Consider the following 16428-nt stretch of genomic DNA (forward strand, 5'->3'; position numbering starts at 1 on the left):
GCCGCGGATTGCCGCGGGGCGCCTCCCCGGAGGACTGAAGCTCACCGTTCCTTATCCGAGTCACGGCACCAAGATTGTCATAAATTGAGACCACAATGGATCATAAGCCAATTATAATTTTATTAATTGTAGCAAGTAGAATAAGAGCAAAGACAGCGCTGGTCGACAGGGGAGTCTGCGCTCCGCCAACTGCCGTACTGATTAGTTTAAACAGTCCTTTTTTATACATTTTGCATCCGTGGCCGTAAAGTAGGAGAACTGCTCTGCGCATGCTTCAGTTACTGTGAGGGGTCTTTTTTCTGTCTTTCGGTGCTTGCTGAGTAAGAAGTTTTCCTTCTTTGTTTTATAATTGATCCCTCACTTAGATAGAGTTGTTTTTCTTCTCTTCGCCAGTCCCTTAGAACATCTTGTAGTCATCCTTGAGCAGTATCTCTCCTGTTTACACAAATGGTGTCTGGTATGTGAAGGCAATTGCAGTTATCTTATCTCACATGAGTGATGTCCTGCAGCTGTTCGCATAAGTACTTTCCTTTCTTTTGTCGCTTAACCTTTACATTGAGCTTAACATAAATTTTAATAAACAATACCCTAATTCATAGTTTCTTACAAGATGATTCTTTCCAGATTTTTATCAAGACTTTGTCCCCAGGATTAATCGTGTGGATAGCAATATCTAAGGGTGGTCTCTGTACCACCATTCCCTTTTCCTTAATTCATTCCATCTTTTCAACATTTCAATAATGTATTTCTGCAAATATCCTTCTTCTATGCTAGGATGTTCCTGAGGGATCTCTAAATCATAAGGCATCCCATACAACATTTCAAACGGAGAAGCCCCCGTGTCTGTCCTTGGCTGTGTCCTTCTGTTTAACAAAGCTAAGTGTAAACATTTAATCTCCATTCATTCTCTCCACTCTTCCGGAACTTTGGGGATGCCACGGGGTATGGTATCATTTGGCTCCCCATACTGGTGGTTTGTATTTCTAATTTCGGAGAGTGGATTAATATACCTTCATATTTTAAGAGCCTAGCATCAGTTATCCATTTTTCTGCCTTTTGTTGTAATACCTCCCCCGAATGTTATGGGGAGAAAACACCTTGAACTCCCCTCCAAAGGTAACAAATAAAAGGTTTTCTAACATCAGGCAGGCTAAGCACAGGAGCATTAATCAAATCCACTTTTAAATTCTCAAAGTCTCTTTCATCTTCTTCGGTCCATTTAACTAATCCATCTTGAGTTAATTTCTGGTACAAAAATTTTACTTTCTTACTAAAATTTTCAATCCATTGTCTGCAATATCCCAACAGACCTCAAAACTGTCTAACTTGTCTCTTACTCTTTGGAGCTTGTAGGGACAGTATCCCATTTACTCGATCTGGATCAAGTTTCTTACTTCCCTTTATCAACCAGTGTCCCAAATATTTTACCTTTTCTTCAGTAAACATTAATTTAGATTTAGACACTTTCAACCCTTGTAAACTCAGGAAATTAAGCAATTTAATACTAACAGCTTCTTCATCTCTCCCTGCTAATAATAAATCATCCACATATTGAACTAAAATAACTTCTTTGCCTAACTCATAATTTCTCAAGATCTGTTCTAGTGCTTGTCCAAAAAGATTGGGGTACTCTGTAAATCCCTGTGGTAATACAGTCCATCTCAACTGTTGTTTTCTATGGGTGTCAGGATCTTCCCATTCAAAAGCAAAATAATCCCTGCACTCCTCTTTCAGGGGACATGCCCAAAAGGCATCCTTAAGGTCTATCACACTATACCACTGGTACTCTGGACTCAATTGACTCAATAAGGTGTGCAGGTTAGCTACCACAGGGAACCTAGTAATAATTCTCTTGTTTATCTCCCGGAGGTCATGTACTAATCTTTAAGTCCCATCAGATTTCTTTACTGGCAATATGGGAGTATTGTAAGGGGACATACAGGGCTCAAGTAGTCCCTTAGATATTAGTCTTTCTATTTCTGGTTTTAATCCTTGTCTACCTTCTTGTGACAATGGGGTATTGCTTTACCCTTACCGGCAGCCCGGGGTTTTTCCTAAGTCTATAATTAAGTCTCTCCCTAATAAATTATAATCAGCCTCCAGAACTAACAAAAAGGATCCTACAGCATACTTTTACTGCTTCAGATTCTATCAGTACCTCCTTCACAAGAGGTACTTTAAATGGTTCCCCTTTTGTCCCTACTACTTGTATTTTCTCTGAAGATATCTTACACCCCTGGGGCAATCACTGGATTGTAGATCTCTCAGCCCCAGAGTCCATTAAAAATTCTACTTCCTGACGCTGAGGACCTAACTTCAGTTTTATCAAGGGTTCGGTTCCTCCTGTGGTCCTCAGCAAATAGAGCCCCTGACCCCCCATTCTTCCTTAAACATTTGTCTTCCTCCTCTCTCCTCACATAATCTCTCAAGCTAATCAGTTGGGGTTTCGTCTTTTCTCTGTCTCTCACTGAATGCTTTGTTAATATTCTGTCCTCGGGGAACAGACTCTCTGATTCCCTGGACAATGATGGCTCAGAGGTCTGCCATATGGGCTCTGTGCTCCGCCATCTGATTATTCCAATTGGGCCTTTGCAAGGGCCATTTCACATCTGCGGTTGGTTCTGCCTGGTGCTGTTGATCCCAGATTCTCATTCCTGCTAGTTCATCCCCTCTCAGACACACCCAGAGGATCTTCTAACAAACTCCCCATCTCCTTTTTTTTAATTTTCTCACATCCCCGATATTCACGGGCACAGCTATATAACCAACCCCTGGTCCTCCTATCTGAGCTCCTGCTCCTGCATTCACAACGGGGACTTCCCTCAAGGTGAATAACCCCTCCTCAGCCCTTCCCTCCCGAGTCCTACTCCTCGTCAAGGGGCCCGGAGGTTTCAGTTCTAACTCAGAGTTTTGGTCCCAATGCTCTACTTCTGGAGGGACGAGACTCACCCCTACCTCGGGCAGGGGGGGGAGGTGGAAGAGGTAAAATTGGAGGACCAGGCTCAATAGTTGGTGGAACATATGGGGGCAGCCAAGTCTCCTCTTCGGGTGGACTCTTAACTTTCTTTTCCTTAAGAGCGAACAAGGATACCTTATCAGAAGGTTGTGGTATCCAGAGACTCGCATATTCAATTCCCTCTTGGCTAACGGTCTTCTTATCATTTACCCACAAATTGAGGTCTGAGCATAACCAGTCCTCAAAAGACCCAAATATGGGCCAAATAATATGGGGATTTCCTAATGACTTTCCCCCCTCAATCTTCCATACAGTAATGTACCATCTTTTCCTTACTCTTTTGTCTTCTACGAGGAGAATCATTCCAAAATTTTATCATCATCCCCAGAGGACTTTCTAGGGGAATATCTGGCAGCCTATCCCTGTGGCCACCCATGGGATCAGAGGGCTTGCTCTTCCTCCGTCCTATCTTCCAGAGTGCCCTTGACTCATTCTCACAATCGTTCCCCTCGGTCGTGACCCACGTCCTCGCATCAGACTTTTATAATCAGCAGCATGGGTTGTTCACTGTTACCAGGTCGTGGCTTCTTTCAGACAGAAATTCCTCCACAGGAATTAATGTAGTTTAAGATTTTTCTTTAACAAGCCATTTACTCTCTCTACTGTCCCATTTGATTGTGGTAATAGGGGATATAGAATACTCATTGTATTCTTTCCTGTTTTTCCCATCCCTACACTTCCTTACTGGAGAAATGCGAGACGCCACTTTGTATTATGTCAGGTGTTGGTAATCCTGAAAACCAAAAAGATAAGCCACAAATTGTATTTCAGCCTGTGGAAGTTTGACATGCATAAACTATGATTAATCCCAAAACAACTTCTACTTTGATTAAAATATATTTATATCTGATGATGATTTTAGTGGACCAATGGAATCCCTCAAGGCTTTACAGAGAGAGATGGATAGACCAGAGAGATGGGCAATCATAGAATCATTGATTGGTAAGGGCTGGAAGGGACCTTTAGAGATCATCTAGTCCAACCTCCCTGCAGAAGTAGGTCCACCTAGATCAGGTCACACAGGAACACGTGCAGGCGGGTCTTGAAGACCTCCAAGGAAGGAGACTCCACAACCTCCCTGGGAAACCTGTGCCAGTGCTCCATCATCCTCACAGTAAAATAGTTTTTCCTTATGTTTAAATGGAACTTTTTGTGTTCCAGCTTCTTCCCATTACCCCTTGTCCTGTCACTACATACAATAGAAAAAAGGGATGCCCCAACCTCCTGACATCCATCATTTAGATATTTGTAAATATTAATAAGATCCCTCCTGAGTCTCCTCTTCTCTAGACTAAACAGCCCCAGTTCTCGCAGCCTTTTCTCATAAGGAAAATGCTCCAGTCCCCTGATCATCTTGGTGGCCCTGCACTGGACTCTCTCCAGAAGTTCCCTGTCTCTCTTGAGCTGGGGAGGCCAGAACTGGACACAGTACTCCAGATGAGGTCTCATTAGAGCAGAGTAGAGGGGGAGCAGAACCTCTCTTGACGTGCTGGACACACTCTTCTTGATGCATCCAAGAATATCATTGAACTTCTTGGTCATGAGGGCACATTGCTGGCTCATATTTAGCTTATTATCAATCAGGACTCCCAGGTCTCTCTCTGCAGAGTTGCTCTTCAGCAGTTCAACCCCCAGCCTGTACTGGTGCATGGAGTTGTTTCTTCCCAGATGCAGGACTCTGCACTTGTCCTTATTGAACCTCATGAGATTCCTCTCTGCCCAGTTCTCAAGTCGGTTGAGAACCTGCTTCTGCAGAGGGGTTGGACTAGATGATCTCTAAAGGTCCCTTCCAATCCCCACCATTCTATGATTCTATGTTCCTATATGCTTCTAGTATCTCCTCGGTTGGAGTGTATCATCAGGTGATGGGCAAAAGCAGACATACAGAAGGGAAAAATCTGAGAAATTAGAGGGACTCAGTTCACTGTAAACTAACACCATGATAAGAAAACTCAGCTCACTGAAATTTGAACCACTTGCCAGTAAAGACCTTGAAGACCCTGAATGGTGATAATGAAGACGTTGGTGTGCAGACAGTTTCAGATAAGAAGGAGTTGGAATGTGGAAAACAGATTTGTTTGCATCCTGGTCTGTGGCACAGAAATCTACCAGGAGACACTGTACAAGTGTAAACTTGAAGAGGACTTATTAAAATACGAAGTGGGGATAGCTCATGAATATGTAGTAGGTGCTAATGCACATCCCTACCTGTACCCTATAAATAGTCCTTTATTAGACAATAGGGTGTGCAAGTTGGGCAGAACTATCTCTCTTGCACCCGCCGGCGCAATACATACCTGCTTTATAACCCTTAACCGTGTTATAGAGTTTGTTCCACACGTCAATTGGCAAGCCAGCCAGGAGACCCTCTCTGCCTGGCTGCTGGACTGATTGAGCTTGGGACATTCTAGGCATGCCACAAGACTGATTCTCAGGAGAGTCTCCCATCCCCATCCGATCACTGCAGAGGGAGAGACGGACTGGCCAGCGGACCAGGTATGTAAGTTGGGGAAATCTGCAGGGGTACAGGGCACGAGTCTATAAACTGTGTATGGGACCCCTCACGCAGTGACAAGGAGTAGTGGAGCTTACCAAGACCCTGTAAGTCGTAAGGGGGGGATGGGGGGATTATAAGTACCTCTTGCACATGGTGAGGAAGTGATACTGCTCGCCTCTGGGGAATAAGCGAATTTGCTGATATGGTAACTTGGGCACTCCTCATTGGGATAGTGGGAGCGGTGTGTGTTGTAGCTATCATCGTATATTTGCTGTAAAATTTCCATACCTGTACCGTGCTTGTGTGTGAGTGTGAGGCGTGCAGCACAAGTGTGGAGTTCTAATCTGTGTTTCCGTTCTCCGGTGAGGGAAGTGGCCAGACATAAACGAAGCAAGAGGTCATAATTGTATATTGGGAATTTGTCCTGTGCTTTGTGAGTTGTTTGGTGTATGGCAGACTGCTGGAGTTTGGTAGAAATCTAAAGCTTTAGATACCGGAGGGGAGAAAGTGGAGACGGGGAGAGTGCGCAGGGGAGGACTCGAGCCGCCAACCTTCGAGTTGCTGGCCGGGCGTGAGCCCGTTGCTCCACTGCGCGGTTTCAAGCGCTACGGGAATAGAACTAGGCAGGACAACCTGGTCAGTCTTAAAAGGGAGGGGCACAGTGTTCCTCCGCAGACGGGGGGAGGGGTTCAGGATTCTGTAGGTTGCGGGAACGGATTAGGTTTCAGTGTTTGGACTACCATAAGGCTTTTTTGTTTTATTCAGTTAAACTAAAACACTTTATTGCCCTGGGTGCTTATAATCCCTGGACAGGAGTTGTTATTGTTGCTAGTTTTCATTTGATTTGGGGACAAACTATCTGCAGGTGTTTAAAAACAGTGGAAGTTAGGGAAAGATAGAATCGGAGGTATAATGGGAACAAAACTAAGCAAGGAATTTCCCCAAGCAAGCCCTTTAGGATGCATATTGAGACACTGGAAGGAATTGTCTGGGGGTCCAGGAGGTTCAGTGAGCAAGAAGTTAATAATGTTTTGCAATCAGTGATGGCCCTTCTACATATTAGATGATCAGGAGAGATGGCCAGAAAATGTCACCCTGAATTACAACACTCTTTTACAATTAGCATTATTTTTAAGGAGAGAACAGAAGTGGGAAGAATATTCATATGCTGCCCTGTTCTTCACCCTTCAAAATCATCCAGAGTATCAAAGGAGTTGTAGTCTTAACCCACCCCAAGACCCTATGGTGCTGACCTTAGAAAGGGAAAATCAAAAAGAAATAAAAGGCAAGTTGGAGAGGTGTTGTTCTGCATGTAGTATAGGGCAGAGGTGTGTGAATCCTTAGAAGATTCAGAAAGCACAGGACAAAGGATTACCAGACTACAAAAGACCGCCACCAGTAAGGGCACAGGAAAATTTTGAAGAATCAGAACCTAAAAGTACTCCAGGTGTTAGTAGTGCCCCAGGAACCCACATAGCACACTGCACAAGGGCAAGAGAGAGGCTGAAAGTGGAACATATCCAGATGCCTTTACAGGAGGCAGTAGGACCGGATGGAAATGCAGTGTCGATTAGAGTACCATTCACTTTGTTTGACTTAGAATCGTGGCAAAGTAAAACAAAAGGCTATAGGACGAATCCTATAGGAGTGACGAAACATTTTCAGTATTTAATCAGGCAACATAACCCTGATTGGAAGGATGTGCAGTTAATGCTAGACAGTTTCACCTAAACCGAGAAGCAGCTAATAGTAAGGAGGGCTCAGGAGTCAGCTGAGGACCACCTTAAAGGATTGGAGGAGGATGTAAAAGATTATTTTCCCTTACAGGATACCTACTGAGATCCTAATAGGTCAGAACACATGAGGCTATTGGAGCAGTATCAAGATTGGATCGCAAGGGGAATAGAGAGAGCCATCCCTAGAGCGGTAAATTGGTCAGCATTGTATGCAAGGGCCAAATGAATCCCTGACAGAATTTCTCGAGAAACTGAGAGATATAATGAGACGCCAGACTCCATTAGATCCTGAGTCAGATATCGGGACACAGTAATTAGTCTCGCTTTTCATCGGGCAGTCTGCTAATGCTGTACGGAAGAAGCTACAAAGGCTGGGAATACTTGAAGGGCAAAACATAGAAAAGTTGCTTGATGAGGCTTGGAAAGCATTCAATAACAGAGAGGAGGAAGGGAAAAGAATGGACCGCAAGGTGGCAAAAGAGGACCAGAGAAAGGATAGGGCTGCTCTAATAGCAGCTTTACAACACGGCAGAGCCCCTATGGATAAAGATCCCGGGAGGCCTCCTCTAGGGATTAATCAGTGTGCATGTTGTAGATGTATAGGACATTGGAAGAAGGACTGCCCCCAAAAGAGACAAAGAAACAAGAGAGTCTCCATAGTAGAAGAACAGGATGATTGACGGGGACCTGGGGACTCTAACCCTAGCAGATCCACTGGTTATAATGAAGCTAGGGGAACGGCAACAGGGGGTTGAATTTTTAGTGGATACTGGTGCTATGTTTTCGGTATTGAATCAAGCTCTGATGCCTGTAGATGATGACTTTGTAACAGTAAAGGGAGCTACTGGACAAAGTGAAAAGGCATATTTTCTCCAACCTTTGAAGTTTGAATTGGGAAAACAATTGGGCATCCATCTATAAGTTTCTTTATATGCCAATCTTGCCTAAGCCACTATTAAGACGGGATTTATTAGAAAAATTGGAAGCAGAAATAAAATTTGGAAAAGATGGAGTAGAAAAAGTGGGAGGTGAACAGTTAATTGAACTTTTAAGTTTAGCCCTGATAAGTCCCTCTGAAGAGATGAGAGTGCCAAAGGAAGTGGAGGACCAAGTATTCCCTGGGGTATGGGCCACTGAAATGCCTGGCAAGGCAAAAACAGTCTTACCCATAACAGTTAAAATTAAACCAGGAACCAAACCAATAAGAGTGAGACAATATCCCTTGAGGTTAGAGGATAGGAAAAGGATTTGCCCAATCATAGAATGATTTTTAGAATATGGATTAGTAGTAGAATGTGAATCTGAATACAACACTCCCATATTACCAGTAAAGCAGCAGGATGGGAATTACAGAGTAGTTTAGGACCTTAGGGTCATAAACAAAATAACTGAGGATTTATACCCTGTGTTGGCCAATCCAGATACTTTGCTGACAAAACGGAAACCTGAATTGGCCTGACTTACTATACTGGATTTAAAAGATACTTTCTTCTGCCTGCCTTTGAGCCTGGAGAGTCAACTACTGTTTGCCTTTGAGTGGGAGAATCCAGAGACAAGGAGAAGGACACAACTTACATGGACTGTACGCCCACAAGGCTTTAAAAACAGCTCAACTCTCTTTGTCAACCAGCTGACTAAAGACTTAGAGCAATGGGAGCAACCATCTGGGGTTGGAACAGTGTTGCAGTATGTGGATGACATCCTGGTAGCCACAGAAACAGAGGAGCAAAATATAGCATGGACTGTAAGTTTATTGAATTTTCTCGGACTAAGTGGATATCGAGTTTCTCCACAGAAAGCTCAAATAGCCTGGCAAAAGGTGACATATTTGCGATATGAAGTCACAGCTGGCAAACGGACCCTGGGAGTGGCACAGAAGGAGACCATCTGCCTGACTCCCAGACCACAGACAGTTAAGGAGCTCCGTACTTTCCTGGGAATGACAGGTTGGTGTCGCTTATGGATTTATAATTATGGACTGTTGGTGAAGCCACTCTATGAATTTTTAAAGAGCTACTCAAAGAATCTCGCTTGGAGGGGGAAGCTGTTCAGGTTTTTCACAAATTAAAGCAAGAGCTAATACAGACACCAGACTTAGGCTTACTAGACCCTACAAAACCCTTTTAGTTATTTTCTCATGAAAAGCAAGGAATTGCGCTGGGAATACTGGCTCAGGACCTTGGCCCAGACCAGAAAGCAGTGGCATACTTCTCCAAGCAATTCGATGAAGTAAGTAGAGGATGGCCTAGCTGTCAAAGGGCAGTGGCAGCAGCACTAATTAACATCCAGGAAGCTCGCAAATTCATGATGGGCCAACAGATCACAGTTTTAGTGTCTCATACAGTGGCCTTTTCCAAGTGTGTATCCCAATGCTTGAAAGTTCCACCTCCCATTGCTTTCAGTGTGGTTTTCGATAACCCATTGTATTGCTCAACTTTTCCTGAGGCTGATGCATGGAATATGATAAACCCATTCAATGCCATGCTCTTTGGCCCAGGCATCTATGAGGTTGTTTCGGAAGTGTGTCCCATTGTCTGACTCAATTCTTTCTGGAGTGCCATGTCGCCAGAGGACTTTCCTTTCAAGGCCCTGAATAGTGTTCCAGGCGGTGGCATGAGACACAGGATATGTTTCCAACCATCCTGTGGTTGCCTCCACCATTGTGAGCACATGGCGTTTGCCTTGACGAGTCTGTGGCAGTGTGATGTAATCAATCTGCCAGGTCTCTCCATTTTTATATTTCTGCCATTGTCCTCTATACCATATGGGCTTCAACCGTTTTGCTTGTTTAATTGTAGCACGTCTCACACTCATGGATAACCTGTGCAATAGTGTCCAAGGTTAAGTCCACCCCTCGATCACGAACCCATCTATAGGTGGCATCTCTTCCTTGATGACCTGAGGTATCATGGGCCCATTGAGCTAAAAATAAATCCCCCTTATGTTGCCAATCCAGATCGATCTGAGAAATCTTAGCAGCCTTGTCAACTTGCTGGTTATGCAGATGTTCTTCCGTGGCCCGCTTTTTCGGTACGTGAGCATCTACATAGCGCACCTTCACAACTAGTTTCTCCATTCGAGCAGCAATATCCTGCCATAGTGGAGCAGCCCAGACGGGTTTGCCCCGTCATTGCCAGTTATTCTGTTTCCATTGCTGTAGCCATCCCCACAGAGCGTTTGCCACCATCCACAAATCAGTGTAGAGGTAGATCCTTGACCATTTTTCCCATTCAGCAATGTCTAAAGCCAACTGGATGGCTTTTACCTCTGCAAACTGACTGGATTCACCCTCTCCTTCTGCAGGTTCTGAAATTTTGCGTAGGGGACTCCATACAGCTGCCTTCGACCTCCAATGCCTTCCCACAAGGCAGCAGGACCCATCGGTAAACAGGGCATACCGCTTCTCATCTTCTGGCAGTCCATCATACAATGGGGCCTCGTCAACACGTCACCTTCTCTGGTGATATTTCACCATCTTCGCACTCTGGCCAGTTTGTGATCACCTCTAAAATTCCAGGGCGGCTAGGCTTCCCTATGCGAGCTCGTTCTGTGATCAGTGTGATCCACTTACTCCATGTAGCATCAGTTGCATGATGCATAGGGAATGCCTTCCCCTTGAACATCCAGCCCAGCACTGGCAGTCGAGGTGCTAGGAAGAGTTGTGTTTCTGTGCCAATCACTTCTGACGCAGCTTGAACTCCTTCATATGCTGCCAGTATCTCCTTCTCAGTTGGAGTATATCGGGCCTCGAATCCTCTGTATCCCTGACTCCAGAATCCAAGGGGTCAGCCTTGAGTCTCCCCAGGTGATCTCTGCCAAAGACTCCAAGTAGGGCCATTCTCCCCAGCTGCAGTGTAGAGCACATTTTTAACATCTGGTCCTGTCTGGACTGGCCCGAGCACCATCGCATGAACAATCTCCTGTTTAATTTGTTCAAAACTTTGTTGCTGCTCAGGACCCCATTCAAAATCATTCTTCTTCCATGTCACACGGTAGAGGGGGCTAACAATAATACTGTAATTTGGAATGTGCATTCTCCAAAACACCCACAACACCTAGGAAAGCTTGTGTTTTCTTTTTGTTAGTTAGTGGAGACATAGCTGCAATCTTGTTTATCACCTCTATTGGAATATGACGATGTCCATTCTGCCATTTTACTCCTAAAGACTGGATCTCCTGTGCAGGTCCTTTGACTTTACTGCGTTTAATGGCAAAGCCAGCCTTTAGAAGAATTTGAATTATTTTCTTTCCTTTATCAAGGACTTCCACTGCTGAGTCACCCCACACCATAATGTCATCAATGTATTGCAGGTGTTCTGGGGTCTCACCCTTCTCCAGTGTGGCCTGGATCAGTCCATGGCAGATGGTGGGGCTGTGTTTCCACCCCTGGGGCAGTTGATTCCAAGTATACTGCACCCCTCTCCAAGTGAAAGCAAACTGAGGCCTGCACTCTTCTGCTAAAGGGATTGAAAAGAATGCATTGGCAATATTAATGGTGGCATACCATTTGGCTGCCTTGGACTCCAGTTCATATTGGAGTTCCAACGTCTGGCACAGCTGTGCTCAGTGGTGGCGTGACTTCATTCAGGCCACGATAATCTACTGTCAGTCTCCACTCTCCACTAGACTTTCCCACTGGCCATAAGGGGCTGTTAAAGGGTGAGTGAGTTTTGCTGATCACCTCTTGTCTCTCCAATTCATGAATCAACTTATGAATGGGAATCACAGAGTCTCTGTTGGTGCAGTATCGTCGATGGTGCACTGTTGTGATTGCAATTGGTACCTGTTGCTCCTCAACCTTCAGCAACCCCACAACAGAAGGGTCCTCTGAAAGGCCAGGCATGCTGGATAATTGTTCAATCTCTTCTGCCTCCACTGCAGTCACACCGAAAGCCCACCGATATCCTTTTGGGTCCTTAAGATACCCTCTCTTAAGATAATCTATGCCTAAGATGCACAGAGCTTCGGGGCCTGTCGCAATGGAATGCTTGTGCCAATTTGTCCCAGTCAGACTCACTTCAGTTTCTAATACAGATTGCTGTTGAGATCACCCTGTCACTCCAGAAATACAAATGGATTCTGTCTTTTTAAAATTTGATGGCATCAGAGTCCATTGTGCATCGGTGTCCACTAAAGCCTTGTATTCTTGTGGATCTGATGTGCCAGGCCAACGAATCCACACAGTCCAATAAACCCGATTATCCCTTTCCTCCACCTGGCTGGAGGCAGGACCCCCTAATACTGGTCATCGTAGTCATCATTTACTGTTTCCCAGGAAACACCAGAGGTCTCCTTGAGGGAATCAAAATTGAAATCAACCCTCCTATCTTGTCTAGGGGGTTGCTCACTGGAAACTGGAGTGGAATTCCTCCAAGGAGAGCTACTTCTCTTAACCCTTCCTCTCCGCGACTCCTGTGCCTGTGCTTTTGGAGTGGGTGATCTTGGAGTAGATGGGGTAGGTGGCCTATCCCACTTGCTCATATTCTCTCTTTGGTCTTGTGGATGGGACCGTGAAACATCCTGGGGTGTATACTCCTTATGTTCCTGCTCTTGAGCATGGGGACGCTTATTCTTAACAGCTGGAGTACTGGCAGGTGGAGAGCGAGACACGAATTGGTCAATCTTCTGTGACATTTTCTCTACAGCTGAAACAACAGCCTGTAGGGGACAAGACACATTTTCTTCATATTGCCGAAGTTGAGCGGCTAGTTGTTCCACTGTTTGCCTCTCATCTTCTTTCCAGGAGACAACTGCCAACGAACTGGCATAGTTTGGTGGTGCACTTCGTAGGAACTTTCACCACATAACTCGTGTGCATTGAACTTCATCTGGGTCTGTGGGCACATAGTCATTATAAATAATCTCCAGCACAGCTAACTCCCTCAAAGATTGAATGCCTTTCTCCATGGTGGTCCACTTGCTTGGGGGGCTTGTAATATCTTCCTTGAAGGGGTATCTTTCCTTCACGCCCAACAGAAGTCGTCTCCAGAGGCTGAGGGTTTGTGACGGTCTTCCCATAGTCTTATCAGTGCCCCCGTCCCGGGACAAGGAGCCCAATTGCGTGGCTTCCTTGCCCTCTAAGTCCAAACTGTGAGCTCCATTTTCCCAGCATCGGAGCATCCAGGTGATAATGTGCTCACCTGGGCGATGTCTGTAATCTTTCCGCACATCTTGCAGTTCACTCAGGGACAAGGACCGGCTGATTATCTCTGACTCCAACTCTTCTTCCTTCTGTGATATCCCTTGTTCATCTTCATCTTTTTTAGTGCTGCAAACTGGATTTTTTTTGTGTATTTCTTTTTCTGTACAGGAGCAACTGATACTGGCACAAATTGATACTCTGATTCAACAGCAATTGTATCAGTTGCCTGGGTTTGAGTAGCTGCAGTTGTAACAGCAAGTCTGGGTTTGAGCATCCACAGTTGTAGCAGTAGCAATCTGAGTTTGAGTGGACACAGCAACAATATCCACCGTCTGGATATGAGTGTCCACAGTGGTAACAGCAACAGTGTCTGCTGTCTGGATATGAATGTCCACAGTGGTAACAGCAACGGAGTCTGTTGTTTGTGTGTGAGTGTTCACAGCTGTAACAGGGACATCCACTGCTGGAGTTGGAACAGCAACTGGTTCTGGCACAGCTGAGTTGACTGCAATATCCACTGCTGGAGTTGGAACAGCAACTGGTTTTGGCACAGATGAATTAGGAATGGGTTCGTGTGTTCTCCAAATCTTTACAGGTAAAAAGCTCCTTGGACACCTGCCCGTATTCTGTATGCCTCTCCTCACATAGCTACCCAACCTCACAGTTCTCCAAAACACAATTTTTACAATCCAAGCTGAGGTGAAAACAAGGGGAAATAATACAAACATGGTAATTAGAACATTCCAAGTATTATTGTTAGAATCCATTAGAAGCACCTTGAAGAAATGAGGGTGACATAGTGGGAGGAATTAAACATGTCAGTTTTTCCCATAAATTGAGTGCCATTGTTACAGATACACAATTATTTTAGTAACAACTTATCATCACAATAAGTAGTCAAGCACTTGTTAAGCACTTGTTAATCACCTAGTAATAGTTCAATCAATTAGCTAAGCACTTGCAAATAACTCAAACACCTATTGATTAAGTAAGTATTCATTTGAATCACATAAGGATCAAACTGCAAGAGTTACATACCACACCTGATGGGGACCTGTTACCTCAGCTACAAGACCCTGGTGAATGTATTTGTTAGGTTACCTTAGATGCTACCTTAGTTGTTACTAAAACAAAGGGACTGATATCTTTTTTTGACCAATCACTGTGATTTTGGAAAGTTTGTGTTTGTTGGGAACCAATCAAGGTGAAGGGCTAAATTGATAGATGGACATTTTATGCATGCTTGTGTTGGCAAATGTGATTCTTTTGTTTGAGCTGTATAAAAACCCTGAAAATGGTAACTAACAAGGAAGCATGTATGGAGGAGCTATCCCCTGTGTTTTCCCAGCACTGCATAATAAAGAAATGCCTGCTTATCTGCATTCCTGTGTAGATAAGTTTTTCTCGATTGCGGATTCGTCAACACCATTTTTAAGTTCTAGGAGAAAATGTGGAAGAGACAAAAAAGCCATGTACACATTCCAACCCAACTTAATAACCCATGACAAAATCATATCATAAGCCAATCCCATCCAGTGCAGTAGCATGAGAATTTTCATACATTTTCCACAGACGAGAAACACTATCACAGGACATACATAATGCAGATAAGAGGACATGTAATACCACCATACGAGCATATCAACCAACATTGTGATCAGCAATCAGTTAGTGTCAGGAGTGTACACAAGGAGTTTGTTTAAACCCACTCTGTTCTATTTCAACCTCGCGGGCCCTACGTTGGGTGCCAATTAATGTCATGGTTTTGCCCAGTCAGAGCAAAGGGGAAAAAAACCACGTGATTCCTCCCGCTCCCGGCGGAATGCGGAGGGGATCGGAGAGGAAAAAAAAGTAAAAGAGCCTGCGTAAGTTGAAATAAGAATAATTTACTAGGGAAAATTGAAGAGGAACAACTATAACAAAGACAAGGGGATATTACAAAGAAAACTGGTGAGTGATGCAGTTGCACTCTGAGTACTCAGAGTACACTCTGTCCCCTCATCCAGGTCGTTGATGAAGATATTGAACAAAACTGGCCCCAGAACCGACCCCTCTGGAACTCCACTGACCACAGGCCATCTTGTACATCAGCTTCTGTATGGGATCTTATGGGAGAGTGTCAAATGCCTTATCAAAGTCTACTGCTCTCCAATCAGCTACCAGGCCAGTCACTTCACCGTAGAAGTTTATCAGGTTCATCAAGCATGACTTGGCCTCTTTTGAGCCTCTTTGACCATCTTTTTTTGCTGACAAAAAAAAATGTTGAGTACCTCAGCCTTCTCTGTGTTGACTGTCACTAGTTTCCATGTGTTATTTATCAGGGGGAGTACATTTTCATACATTTTCTTTAATCTTTCTGTTCTGGTCAAAGTACCTGTAGAAGCTATTCTTATTATTCTTTACATCCCTTGCAAAATTCAGATCCAACTGTGCCTTAGCTTTCCTGGTCCCATCCCTATATATCCGGGTAGCATCCCTGCATTCTTCCCAGGATACATATCCCTGGTTCCACTGCCTGTGTATTTCCTTCTTACACTTTAGTGTAAGAATCTCTCAAGACTCTGAATTCTACCAGGGCACCATCACTGCAGACTAGGTTGCCACCAGTCTTGACATCCCTACTTAGTTCATCTGTGTTGGTAAGCAAAAGGTCTAGTAAGGTTTTTGTTCTGGTGACTTTCTGTAACTTGGATTAAGAAATTAGCCTCAACACACACCAAGAGTCTCTTGGACTGCTTACATCTTGCTGTGGTGTTTTCACATCTTGCTGTGTTTTTTCTGAATGCTCCATACAGAAATAGATTTTTAACGTAGATACAGACACATTAACTTACATGCTAATCAAATGCAGCACAATAAAGCTGTTTTGACTGATCGGTGTGTCAGATTCCAAAGTGTATTGACCCACATATATCAGGTGTAACTAAGATAAAAGATATCCATTTCCACCTCAGCTACGGATTTCAGGACTGTTGCAGAATTTTAAATTACAGTCCTAGCATCTCCTTAACTGCTTTCCCTACCACCAAATCCCTGT

The sequence above is a fragment of the Colius striatus genome, chromosome W (assembly GCF_028858725.1).
Source record: "Colius striatus isolate bColStr4 chromosome W, bColStr4.1.hap1, whole genome shotgun sequence".
In the NCBI taxonomy this organism is placed as follows: domain Eukaryota; kingdom Metazoa; phylum Chordata; class Aves; order Coliiformes; family Coliidae; genus Colius; species Colius striatus.